Here is a 13,159-nt window from a genome sequence, read left to right as displayed (position 1 = left end):
AACATAAGCAAATTGATGACTTTGTGCTCATTAATATATCTAAAATACTTACTTTCAGCCCTGATGACTATATATTTAGCCATTTATTTCTCTGCCATTAAAAAAGTGATTGTAGGATAATTAGTGCTTGATATGTCAGCCAAAATGGTTTGATCATTTTTTTTATAATTCCACCTGCTCCTTGATCATTTTATTGCTTAAAGTGGTACAACAGAACAATATCCAGTCTTTTAAAAATGTAGATGCCTCAGACTCAGCCCCTATAGATTAGATTTCAATTAGCCTGGGGTAGGGAAACTTTCCCAGAGGCATTGGAAAAGTCCCTGATGCTAAGAAAGATTGAGGGAAGAAGGAGAAAAGGGTGTCAGGGGGTGAGATGGCTGGACGGCATCACCAATGCAATGAACATGAACTTGGGCAAACTCTGGGAGATGGTGAGGGACAGGGAGGCCTGGAATGCTGCAGTCCATGGGGTCGCAAAGAGTCGGACACGACTGGGTGACTGAACGACAACTACAAGAGCCCAGACATCAGTATTTTTTCTAAGCTCTTCAAGATATTGAAATACACAACCAGAGTCAAGAATCAATGGTGTGGAAGCTGGAATTGACAGTTGAATCACGTCAACAGTTGCTACTTGTCCTTTATTGGAAATGATTGGGACTGTTGTCTCTTGAGAATATTTACTTACATTGAGCATGTTTCATATTTTACACACATATTATTTACTGTCACGTACATTTTACATATCATGCATTACATATATTATCATTCTATATATCTATTATGTGCCATTTGGTAGATGAGCTTGCCATGGCAGCAGGCACCTGTAGCAGGAATTAGAGCTGGCTTTGAACATGTAGCAATATGTTGGGCTACACCCCTCAGGCATACAAACCCTGCACTTGACCAGCCTCAAAAATGAAGAAAGAGCCCTGAGTCAGTGACAGAGACATCAGTGGTTTAATGGATGAGGTGCTTACACGTCTGGAGCTAGGTCCTGGGGTGACACTCTACCATGTGTGGCAGATGAGGGGTAAGAGGAAGGACATGGTGGCACTCTTTGCTGCAGGGAGAAAAGTAGTTTACCAGTTATAAGGGAAACTGACACTAAGTTGGCTCATTGGTTACCAGAAAAACCAGCAGAGGAGCACACCCCACAACCACCCTTTTGATAAGCTATCATGGTAGAGATGTTCTGATCTAAAAATTAGAACAATCACCTGCTGGAGCAGGAGCAAATATGTAGGAAGGTCAGTCATGTAAATAAGGTATGAGTGAAGGAGCTACTAGTCAAACAGGGGATGTACAGAGAGCAGGAGGACAGCCACTTGGGTGGCCTGATCATACACAATGGTTTCTAATGATCTGTCTGGTTGGGCATGGGTACAGTAAATAGAGTTTAATCCAGGTGAAGTAAGTTTCAGCTCAGCAGCTCCTTGGAGAGCTGAGTTGTGAAGCTCCTTAGAATTCAAGAGGGCTCAGCAGGAAAGATTACAGTGGTACTGGATAGTGCCAAATTCCTGGGTTGGGGCAGTAAATGGATACATGTGTGTGTGGATACTTTAAATGTTTCTCCAGATGTCTCTTTTTTTCAGAAGCCTTTTCACCATCCAGCAAATGGAAACTGATACATTCATCAGCGACCTGGAACAGAGCTGACTGAAGAACCTGTGGTGAAATATCGAATAGTTCTTGCAAATTAATGTTAGGTAGCTCATGGTTGTAAGAGATTTGTCCCCTATTTCCCAGAAAGGCTGAAAACTGAAGATTGTATCATGTCTCTTCATGACTCCTGAAAGTAGGTTTGGTGGTACTGATGAAGTAGCTAAAACCACCAGAGCATGGGGATGTCTTAGATATAGATAAGGACTTGCAAGCTAGTAAAAATATTGTAAGACCTCTGTCTCTAACAGAGCACATATTGCCCCTTCTTTCACTGCCTATGAAAAACAAAAACTGATCTATAAAACAAAATTGAATCTGTGCACCTCTGAGATCCATTCCTATCTGATTTATGCCTTCTCTACACACTGGAATATGGGAGTAAGATATAAATTGCTCAGGTAGTCTAATAAATTTCCCTTCTCATCATTTAAGACTAGTCTGACTGCTTCAAGAATACATTCTCTTAAAGGGCATCTAACACTAATCTTTCCCTGCATATTGGAAACTATAATCTTAGAGTTTGTTAGCATTTTTCTGACCTTTGTCATAACTCTCTGAAGGGCAATATAAGAGATTATATTTATTTCTTTGATTGTGGAATATTATGAGTTGTAACGAGTAACACTAATTTAGTCAAAGATTTGGTGGCAAAAATGAAAACAATGATGCAACACGTATACACATAAAGTTTATAGAATAGTTCAATTCAGAAATATTAAGGTGTAAAAAAGATATATGTATACCTAGAATCAAAGAATATTGAAGTGTCATCTTCTTGCCTTTATACAGACATTATAGGCATTAGAGTATACTGGGTATTTTTATAGTTTCCATTTCATGAAATCTTTAAATAGAAATGTGGGGAGTTGGACTCGGGGCGGGGGGATATTCTTAGGCCAATGGGAGTGAAGAGAAGTGGTCAGGAAGCAGGGTCTGGACCACGTGATTGCTGATGTCCTTTTCTCCCTGGATCTCTCCCTGCCATCAATTCAAAATCTACATACTAATGAAGCAAGCCAGAAACACCTGGACGATTCTCATGAGAATCTTTCCAGAGAAACTTATTGGCACATATGTGTGCCAAGAGTCACTTGTTCTAGTCAAAGTCAGAACAATTAAATGTGGGGATTAAAAAATGGCATTTTGCTTTTTAGAAAGTTTATTACACTTTGATTTTTGCTGTTTTCTTTTTAACTAAATTGAAAATGCAATGATGATTAGCATATGAGCATATGATGGACATTGTCTACAGAGTACAGTAAATTTTCTTCAACATGGTGTATTGCCTTTACCATCAGTTCAATAATGTTGGACAGTACATTAAATAGATAAATCATTTAATATCTTACTTTAGACAAAATAATAATGGATGTGTTTTTCAGTGCAGATTGCTGCTGCTGCTGCTAAGTCTCTTCAGTCGTGCCCGACTCTGTGCGACCCCATAGATAGAAACCCACCAGGCTCCCCCATCCCTGGGATTCACCAGGCAAGAACACTGGAGTGGGTTGCCATTTCCTTCTCTGATGCATGAAAGTGAAAAGTGAAAGTGAAGCTGCTCAGTTGTGTCAGACTCTTCAGGACCCCATGGACTACAGCCTACCAGACTCCTCTGTCCATGGGATTTTCCAGGCAAGAGTACTGGAGTGGGGTTCAATGCAGATTAATGACTTCCAATTTTTGAGTCCTTCTTGCTATAGAAATAGAAATATAAGAAAGATATTCCTTATGACCTTTTTAGGTTTAAATATCTAATTCATTCAATTAGGTTTATTGGAAAGCATACTGATACAACTACATTTTCCTCCAGTGTTTAATCATGAGTAGATTTCTCTTTACTCAATTTCCTTCAGTCTCTTGCTTATTTTGGTTTAACATCTTTCAGTTTCACCCATGTTATTGCATATGTCAGCCTTCTTTTGAAGATTGAATAATATTCCATTGTGTGTGTGTGTGTGTGTGTGTGTGTGTGTGTGCATTTGTATCTATTCATCTGTTGACATGGAGCTAGTGGTAAAGAACTTGCCTGCCAATGCAGGAGATGCATAAGAGACAGTTTCGATCCCTGGGTCGGGAAGATCCAGTGGACGAGAACGTAGCAACCCACTCCAGTATTCTTGCCTAGGGAATCTCATGGACAGAGGAACCTTTGGGGCTACTGTCCATAGTGTCGCAAAGAGTCAGACACAATTGAAGCGACTTAACACGCATTCATCTGTTGATGGATGTTTAGTTTGTTTCTATACCTTGGCTAATGTGAATAATGCTGCAGTGAACATAGAAATGCAGATGTCTCTTCAATATGAATATTTAAAATTCTTTTGTATGTGTACTGAGGTGTGAGATTGCTGGATCATATTTTAGCTCTACTTTTTTAATTTTTTTTTATTTTTCAGTGGGTTTTGTCATACATTGATATGAATCAGACATAGAGTTACACGTATTCCCCATCCTGATCCCCCATCCCACTTCCCTCTCCATCCAATTCCTCTGAGTCCTCCCAGCCCACCAGGCCCGAGCACTTGACTCATGCATCCCACCTGGGCTGGTGGTCTGTTTCACGATAGATAATATACATGCAGTTCTTTTGAAACATCCCACCCTCACCTTCTCCCACAGAGTTCAAAACTCTGTTCTGTACTTCTGTGTCTCTTTTTCTGTTTTGCATATAGGGTTATCGTTACCATCTTTCTAAATTCCATATATTATACAGAGTGAAGTAAGCCAGAAAGATAAAGAACATTACAGTATACTAACACATATATATGGAATTTAGCTCTATTTTTATTTGAGGAATTTCTATGCTGTTTTCTGTAACAGTTGTGCCATTTTGCATGCCTGCCAACAGTGCACAAGGGTTCCCTTTTTGTCCTGTCCTCACCAAGACTTGTCAGGTGTGAGAGAATATCTCACTGTGGTTTTGATTTTCATTTTCTTGAGGATTAGTGATGTCATGCCATGCCAAGTCACTTCAGTCGTGTCCGACTCTTTGCGACTCCATAGACTGCAGCACACCAGGCCTGCCCGTCCATCACCAACTCCCGGAGCCTACCCAAACTCATATCCATCGAGTCGCTGATACCATCCAACCATCTCATTCTCTGTCCTCCTTTCTCCTACTGCCTTCAATCTTTCCCAGCATCAGGGTCTTTTCCAGTGAGTGAGTCAGTTCTTCGCATCAGGTGTTTCTATTGATCCTGTACAAGTGGTTTTCTCCAGGTTTAATGATGAGCCTGAGTGTTGGCTAGGTTCTGGGTGCCTGGTTCCCTCAGTGATGATAGCTGGGCAGGGTCTGGGGACCTGGCCCTGAGGGTGCTGCCAGCTGATCTCTGCCCCCTCAACCCAGCTGGCACAGGTGGGAGGACCCAGACTGGGTGTTGGACAAATGCCCTTGGGTTGGGTAACCAGCCTGTGCAGGAACCACCCCCCCAACCTCATCTTAGCCAGGCCTGGACCTCAGAGGGGGAGAGTTGAGCCTTGGGACCTTGCCCTTTTTGTCAGAACAGAGAATCATATTTTTTATGCTGGGGATTCATAGGAATATAGTCACCTGACCTCAAGAACAATGAATCTGACACCAAGGAGTTGCCAAAAATAACCATGGCCCTCCTCCACCTTTCTGATAACAGGGTTTTTCTGTAAGCTTTCAGGGAGTTCAGGGTTTGGGGGTCATGAGCCATCATTCTCCTTGCATGGTCATGCAGTAAACCTTTCTCTGCTCCAAACTCTGATGTTTTGATATTGTTTGGCCTCACTGTGCATTGGGCAAATGGGTTTTCATTTTATAAGATGGCTTTCATATCCCCATCTCCCAAGAAAAGCATTGAGTCAGAAGCCTTTCTCTGGATTTGCTCATATAGCAAAGCTTGGGTTCTCCTAGTAAAAAGCTAGTGATTATTCCATACACGGCTGCAATAGAGGCAAGTCTAAAATTAACTGAAATTGATTACTCTATTCTCATTTACTGAAGTTTCCTGTCTTAGTTTGCTCAGGCTGCTATAACAAAGAACATAAATGGAATGGTTTAAATAACAAGACATTTATTTCTCACAGTACTCGAGTTTCTTGGCTTTCATATGGCCACATCATCTTGCTGTAGTCTCACATGGCAGAGAAAGAGGGCACTTGTGTTTCTCCCTCTTCTTATAAGGTATTAATTCCACCCTTATGACCTCATCTAAACCTAATAATATCCCAAAGGTCCCATCTCCAAATAATACCACATAGGAGGATAAAGCTTCCTGTATGAATTTTCAAAAGGCACAATTTACTCCAATAGCAATTCCTAAGTAAACTCTCTGTTGGCCAGGAGAACCAGTCCAGTTTTGTAGAATGTTCTTCATTCACCAGGGACTCAAAACTAGATTTCTCTATTTTCTTGATTTTATTTCAAGTATTAAACTGAAGTTATGTCCTAATTAAAATGTGGTAGTAGGTAGACAATAAATATAGAAATTATGACTTCTTTTTCTTTAATTAATGTAGAAATATTTTATAAATTGTTGGTGAGCTTTTGATTCAATACTTTCTTGAAAAATCTCTTGTCATGGAAAATCAGAAAAAGATTTATCTGCAACAGTTATTGTGTATTATCTAGTATTGTGAAATAAATTACCTCAAAACTTAGTGGCTTGAAATAAGCTATTTTTGCTTGCTTTCTGTGAATAAGGAATCTGGGAGTGGCTTATTTCAGTGCCTCTTGTTCAAGGTCTCTTATGAAGTTGCAGTCAAGTTTTATACCAGACGCAGTCTCATCTGCAGGCTTGTCGGGGGTGGGGGCAGATAATTTACTTCCAGCTCACTTCTGTGGCTGCAGGGCCCTGGGGGTCCCAGGTCTAGTGCATGCTACACTGATATACGAGGCAGTGTCCTGGGCCCTCTAGTGGACAGGACCATCCAGGGGTGGCTGTGGTCTCAGGGTGTCTTAAGGCAGCCTGCCTGCTGGTGGGTGGGGTTAAGTCCCTGCCTAGTTAATTGTTGGATCTGAGGTATTCCAGTGCCTAAAAGCTGACTGGTAAGGACAGGACTAGGTTGTGAGGCCAATAAGCTAGAGGTAGGATTCCAAAATGGCATTTGTCAGCAGTACTGTCCCCAGGGTAGAATGAACTCCTCAATGAACTCCACCAGTGTCTATGTCCCCAGAGTTAGCTCCAGTTGCCTCTTGCCTGTCTGGTAGATTTTTCAAGATCAACAGGTAAGTCCAGGCCTCTTTCAAATTACTGTTTCTGCCCTGGGTCCTGGAGCCTATGAGATTTTGTGTGCACTTTTTTAGAGTGGACTCTCTTTTCCCCAGCCCTCTGGCTCTCTAGAAATTAAGCACTACTGGCCTTCAAAGCCAAATGTTCTGGGGGTCATCTTCCCAGTGCAAGACCCTCCTCCCTCCTGTACCGGGGAGCCCAATGTGGGCTTAAACCCCACACTCCTTGGGAAGAGTGTCTGCAATTGTAATTATCCTCCCATATGGATCTTGACTATACTATGCCTCCACCCCTCCTACTTGTGTTGTGATGGTTTCATTATATCTTTTGTTGTTGAAAATCTTTTATGGTAAGTTCTGGTCTTTTTCATTGATAGTTGTTCTAAAAATAGTTGTAATTTTGGTGTGCTTGGCAGAGGATGTGAACTCAGATTCTTTCTACTCCACAATCTTTAGATTTCTAGACTTTTAGATTTTTAGACTTCTAAAATATATAAAAGATTAAATTTTTATTCTTAACTTCTTTTTTTGAAAAGCTCATGGATAAAACTAGTGGGAACCGGCTCTTCATGTCCTTGCTTCTTCTTGTTGACAGGACGCTATTCTGGTGTCTGATAAAGATACAGATTTGAAAGTAGCAAAGGCTTCCATGTCTTAAACTTTAAATTTCTCAGACAGGTCATTGCTGGTTCTTCTCTGGTATGTTTTTTTTTTTTATCATAAAGTAAACAAGCAACACAAGTCTACTGGTTCTACAGTGCTGGCTATCAGTTGCATGGTTTGCAAACATGACTCTGAAATTTTAAGCTCTCTTCTCTGGCAGATGTGCATGCTATATCATTGTGGTTTCTACTCATTTACTTAGGGTTTACTGTTTTGTTTTTTTCTAACTCATCTTATTTTAATCAAATATCTTAAGATAAAGTAGCACTCTAGTCAGAATGAATGCTGTTTTTTTTTTTTTTTATATCATGTAGATGCAATATAGGAAAATATAAACAGGAACTGTGTTTCTCTTTCAGAGGATGTGTGATCCAACCTGCAAAAATTTCATTTAATTGATATAAACCCAAGAGTCAGTCAGGTGTGTTCAGTATAAACTGTCTCTGGTGTTTAAGAAAATTTCCAGCTGAATAGAATTTGACATTTTAATAAAAGGAAGTGTGGCATTATGCTGCAGTCAGCATGCCTGACTAGAAACAGCCAACCATGCCGAGAAGATTATAAAGCTTTTCCTCATGCCCTTTAACTTAAATCCAGTCATCAAAAGATTGATTTAGTTCTCAAACTTAATTTGCAGCTCTAATTTTATTATTTTTTAAAACCAGCTAGATCTTTTTAATCTATTGGATCAGCTGCAGCTGTGTCTCTGCTTGCACTGTGGGATATACCTTACTCCTCTGTTATCCCTCACCATAATGAGAGAAGGAAAAAACAAGTTCAGTTCATTGCCCTCCTTAGAGTCAAATCACGTACATGACTCCAGAAACTGGAATAATCTTTCTCCTTCAGATAGAAGGATGTAGGGTTTAAGGATTAGGGAAATTTCAATAAATAGAAAGTTCTCTTCTTCAGTTTAAGGGAAAAATTATGTAGGGCTGTTCGCCTAATGCACACCAGAGTCCAAAGGCAAAACAAAAAAAGATTATTGTGACTCATAAAAAGATTCATTGACCTGGAGTAAACATCACTTTTAAAAGGACATCTCTTAACCTTTCTTCTAAACAAAGACAGAGGTGCATCTATTTGCTGTGTACATTATGGTATACCAAAAAACCCCATTGTTAGACTGCTGACATACATTTCTAAGTTAGTAGCCATTTATTGTAAAGCCAAGTTACCCAGCTTTTCTCAGATGATATGGAAAATTTATTTTACCATAAGCTAACTGTTGTGAAAGAAGTTCAACTGTCCTTGGAGCACCCAGTCTTCCAGTACCTACATTCTTTCTTCCTCTCAACCTACAGGATCAGATCCAGGCTGCAGTAGCTATGTCTTTAAGAAGTAAGGAGAACTTGAGAGGGATAAAACCTCTTGAGCATTTCTGTGATATGTTTTCTGGCGACATGGCCACTAGAAAGCTGCCAGTTGACCTAATCTCTGTGCATTTTATTTTTTTTTAAATCTTTCTCATGCCACTTTCCTCACTGCTCACTAGGCTCTCTTTTATTTTCCTTTTATGCTTTGTATTTCTATATTTCCAGTGTATATTAGAGAATTTGGATATTTAAAAAAGGAAATATATATGTGTGTGTATATATATATATGTCTATACCTTAGGATTTTACCTCAAACACTGTTAGTGTTTCTCTGTAATCCCCTTCCTTCTGCAGCCTTTTGTCATATTCATTTTGTAATGTATCTCCAATTATAACTATATACATTTATATCTTGTTCTTTCTATCTAATATGTGTGTACAAGCATAACTGCCCTCACTCACCAAGATTCATCAACTATTCAAAACATCTAAAATTTTCCTCTGTCACTAATTTTCCTCTGTCCAACTGTCACTAAGTCAGACTTTAATGGAAGTGAGACTTGGTACCACGTTTGGCCCAGGTTTTAAGTCTCCCTGTTTTCTCTGCTCTGAGGAAACATTCCATGTGTTTGATAACATCATCTAATTTCTCTAATATCATCTAATTTCTCAATCTCTAGAATGATTAAGTATTCAATATAGAATAAAAGTACTTAGTCCCACTCTTGAAAAACTTTCTGAGAATTCAGAAAAATGTTTTAAAAGGTCATCTCAATCAGTATCTGTCTCTCTCTCTTTCACACACACACAGCACAGAAAAACAAGAAAAAACTTTACCTGCCCAACACAGAATGACTTTTAAGAAAGGGTGTTATGTTGTATATTTGGAATCCAGACCCTAATAATTACACTACAAGCCATCATTCACACAGTAAAATGTTAGCCATGGAAATGAAAACAGTATATTACCATTACCTAGCCCATACTCTGTTCCCAAGTCCCACTGAAGCATATATTGCAAAGAGCATCATTTGCTAAATCTCTTCCTGAACAACAACAAAAAAGGTAACGTCTGGGATGGAAATTTTGGTTTTTATTGACATCCCATTTTTTCCTCAGCCCCAGTCCCTCATGCCATGAATTTCTTTGCTTTACTCAGTACCATTCTCATCAAGCCTGAAATAGCTTCATTTTCTTTGAGAGTTTGGGGATATTGATAAAATTCCTGTGTGTTCCTGTGGGTGAACCCACCTTCTTCTACAGGCTATGTTGTCCCTCATGGGGTTCCTGGACCTAAGCAGAACTGAAAGATGAATTCTCAGGGAAAGCCTCTTCTAGCATTCTAATCCTCCATCTTAAGCACAGCGGAGCACTGAGCACCTGCTTTGAATGGCAAATTGCCTGGAGAGCTACCCAGGCTTTTTCCCAGGTAGACTGGATGGAGATCCTGACTTCCACAGAAGGAAGCCGTGAAGGAGATTGCAAGTTTATGTGGCAGACTCTACTGACTCCCAAGTGCAGGCTTAAGCCAGGGCACCAGAAGGAGAATATAAGACTATCACATTTCATGATTAGAAAACAAATAAACTTATCAAGGCATTTGGTGCTTAGTTTGATCCTAAGTAAAATAAAATGAAGGAATTTTCTACAGCAAAACTAATACCTGTGCTTCATCCAGTTATTTTTCTAAGGAAATGCAAAGACCTTCTTACTTAACTTCACACCCCAAGGCATCCCTCACTGCTGCTGTCCTTGCTCCTGGCTGGCCTGCACAACCTAGGAGTACCAGCAGTAGACTCAGTCTTTGAATGAAACAGAAGAGCGTGGGGTATGAGAAACATTGTCATACTCATTACCTTTTGCCAAAATACGCATTTTTCTGGGTATCTTTTATTGGCACAGTTAACAACTATAAGTATGTATTGCTACCTTGGAAGGCACAGAGATTCAGAAGGGAAATATTTTATCAGAAGTTATTTTAGGGGAAGGGAGAAACATGGTATAAGCAAGTCTGGGTAATAACCTTGTCATGATCTAACACCAGAGGACAAAGCCCAGTTCGTGAAACACCTGGAACCTGTACATGAGGAAAGAGATGAGGGGTGAGATTGAACTTCCTAATAATATATAGGATTATGTCACAAAGACAGAAAAATGAGTCAGACATTGAATTGTTGGTAGCAAATGTGTTGTATGTTACCGGATGGAACTTTCAAAGATGGAAGTAGGGACAAGAGTGAATGCAACTTTTGTTCAGAGAGGAAAACAGGCAGACTCTAAGTTGCTGAGATGGAATTTGGCTTCCTGGGCATGTAATTATTCTTTCCTATACATATTTCCTGAGCAATGGCTCCATGGGAGGAGGCAAAATGTGGCCCTCAAGGAACTAAGCCAAGCTAGCTAAGGCAAGTTGATGAGTTAGATAGATAGATACACCACTCTTGTGTCCCTGACTACTTTCTCCCTGGCATTAGAAGGTATTGGCTAACACAGTGGCCTCAGCATCATCAGATTGAGTTTCTAGTACTCTGTCAGTTGTGGTGGCTGGAAAGGGATTTCTTCTCTTAAATTTCTTCTCTTTAGCTAGATCTTGATTTAAGTGTAGCCATAGATAAAGTTGCTGGAAAGTGGTCATTTGAATGTTTATTACATCATGATGGGAAAAAAAAATGTGTCTTCAAGATGTGGATGTATTTCAGCAAAAATTATACTTGAAAATTTGCCCCATTGAAACCATCTAGACACTTCCCTGGTGTCTCAGTGGTAAAGAATCTGCCTGCCAGTGCAGGGGACATGGGTTCAATCCCTGGTCCAGGAAGATCTCATGTGCCGCAGAACAACTGAGCCCCTGCTCCATAATCATGGAGCCAGCACTCTAGAGCCCATGAGCTGCAACTACTGAAGTCCATGCATGCCTAAAGCCTGTGCTGCACAGTAAGAGAGATCCCTACACTGAGAAGCCTGTGCACTGCAACTAGAGAGTAGCCCATGCAAACTAGTGAAGACTCGTGTGCAGGCATAAATAAATAAATCTTAAAAAAAACAGAACCATCTAAATGACTTGGTTTCAAATCAATCATTTTATTCATTGTTTGAATTAATTTAGGAACATGGTTATATGGCAAAGATTTCCTTGTACATTTAAAAATAGTTGGTCATTAACTGCCAGCAAGGGGCTTCCCTGGTGACTCAGGCGGTTAAGAGTCTGCCTGCCAAGCAGGAGACCCAAGTTTGATTCCTGGATAGGGAAGATCCCCTGGAGAAGAAAATGGCAACCCACTCCAGTGTTCTTGCCTGGAGAATTCCATGGACAGAGGAGCCTGGTGGCTACAGTCCATGGGGTTGCAAAGAGTTGGATATGGCTGAGCGACTAACACTTCCACTTATCAACTGCCAGCAAACTGGTTCCTCCTAGGACTGTTTCATTACTGTTCACATCTTTGGAAGATATACTGTTGATATACTGTTCAGCCTTAATTATCTGATGACTGTTGATCTTCAAGGCCAGAAGCATACAGCTCCAGAATCCTGATAGGAGTGTTGCTTTCCATGCCAGCAGAGGGTAAAAGTGCTGCAGAAGTGATGTTTGCAGTGTCCTAAAGGATAGTGGCTGGTTGGGTTGCTACTGGACATGTCCTAGGGGAAGGAAGCTTGATTTGTAATGTGCATCATAAATGTGATAGAAGAACTAGTATAGGTCAAATGATTAAAAAGAAAAATATCTCTGACTTGTTGATATTGAAGTTGGCCTGTCTGTATTACTGACCTCTGACTGATTTTTTAGATCAAGTTTCTTAGGAACTTAGAATTGCCTTCAGGCCTTGTTTATTATATTAGGCAAGAGACAGAGATTCCACAGTACTGCACATAGGAAAAAATACAAAGAATGAACAAACATACAGCGAAATTCCATCTTTGCAATAAAAAAAGAAAGAAAGATGCAAACAACCATGGAGGACAATTTTCACTCGTCAAATTAGAGACAACAAATAAAAAGAAAGCTAACATTCAAGAATGGTGAAGTTGTATCGAAAAATCATACACTGATTACTGTTAGAGGTGGAAATTATTTCCATTTATAGGGAAAGTAGTATAAGAATACATTGTGGAATCCCGTGGATGGGTTATCAAGTTGAGTATTTTCTGTCAAGTATATCAAAGGCCAAATGTTTAATAGATAATTTTATCCTTTGTGGCATCAGCTTCAGAAAATTATTAGTGTCCCTTAAGCAATCCTTAAGCCTGTCACCTGCCATTATGGATTTGTGGAAGCAAATGACATTTTGTTTCCATTATGACATTTTGCAGACCTAGATTC

Source organism: Muntiacus reevesi, chromosome X (genome assembly GCF_963930625.1).
Source record: "Muntiacus reevesi chromosome X, mMunRee1.1, whole genome shotgun sequence".
NCBI lineage: Eukaryota > Metazoa > Chordata > Mammalia > Artiodactyla > Cervidae > Muntiacus > Muntiacus reevesi.
Note: the sequence above shows the minus strand (reverse complement) of the source record.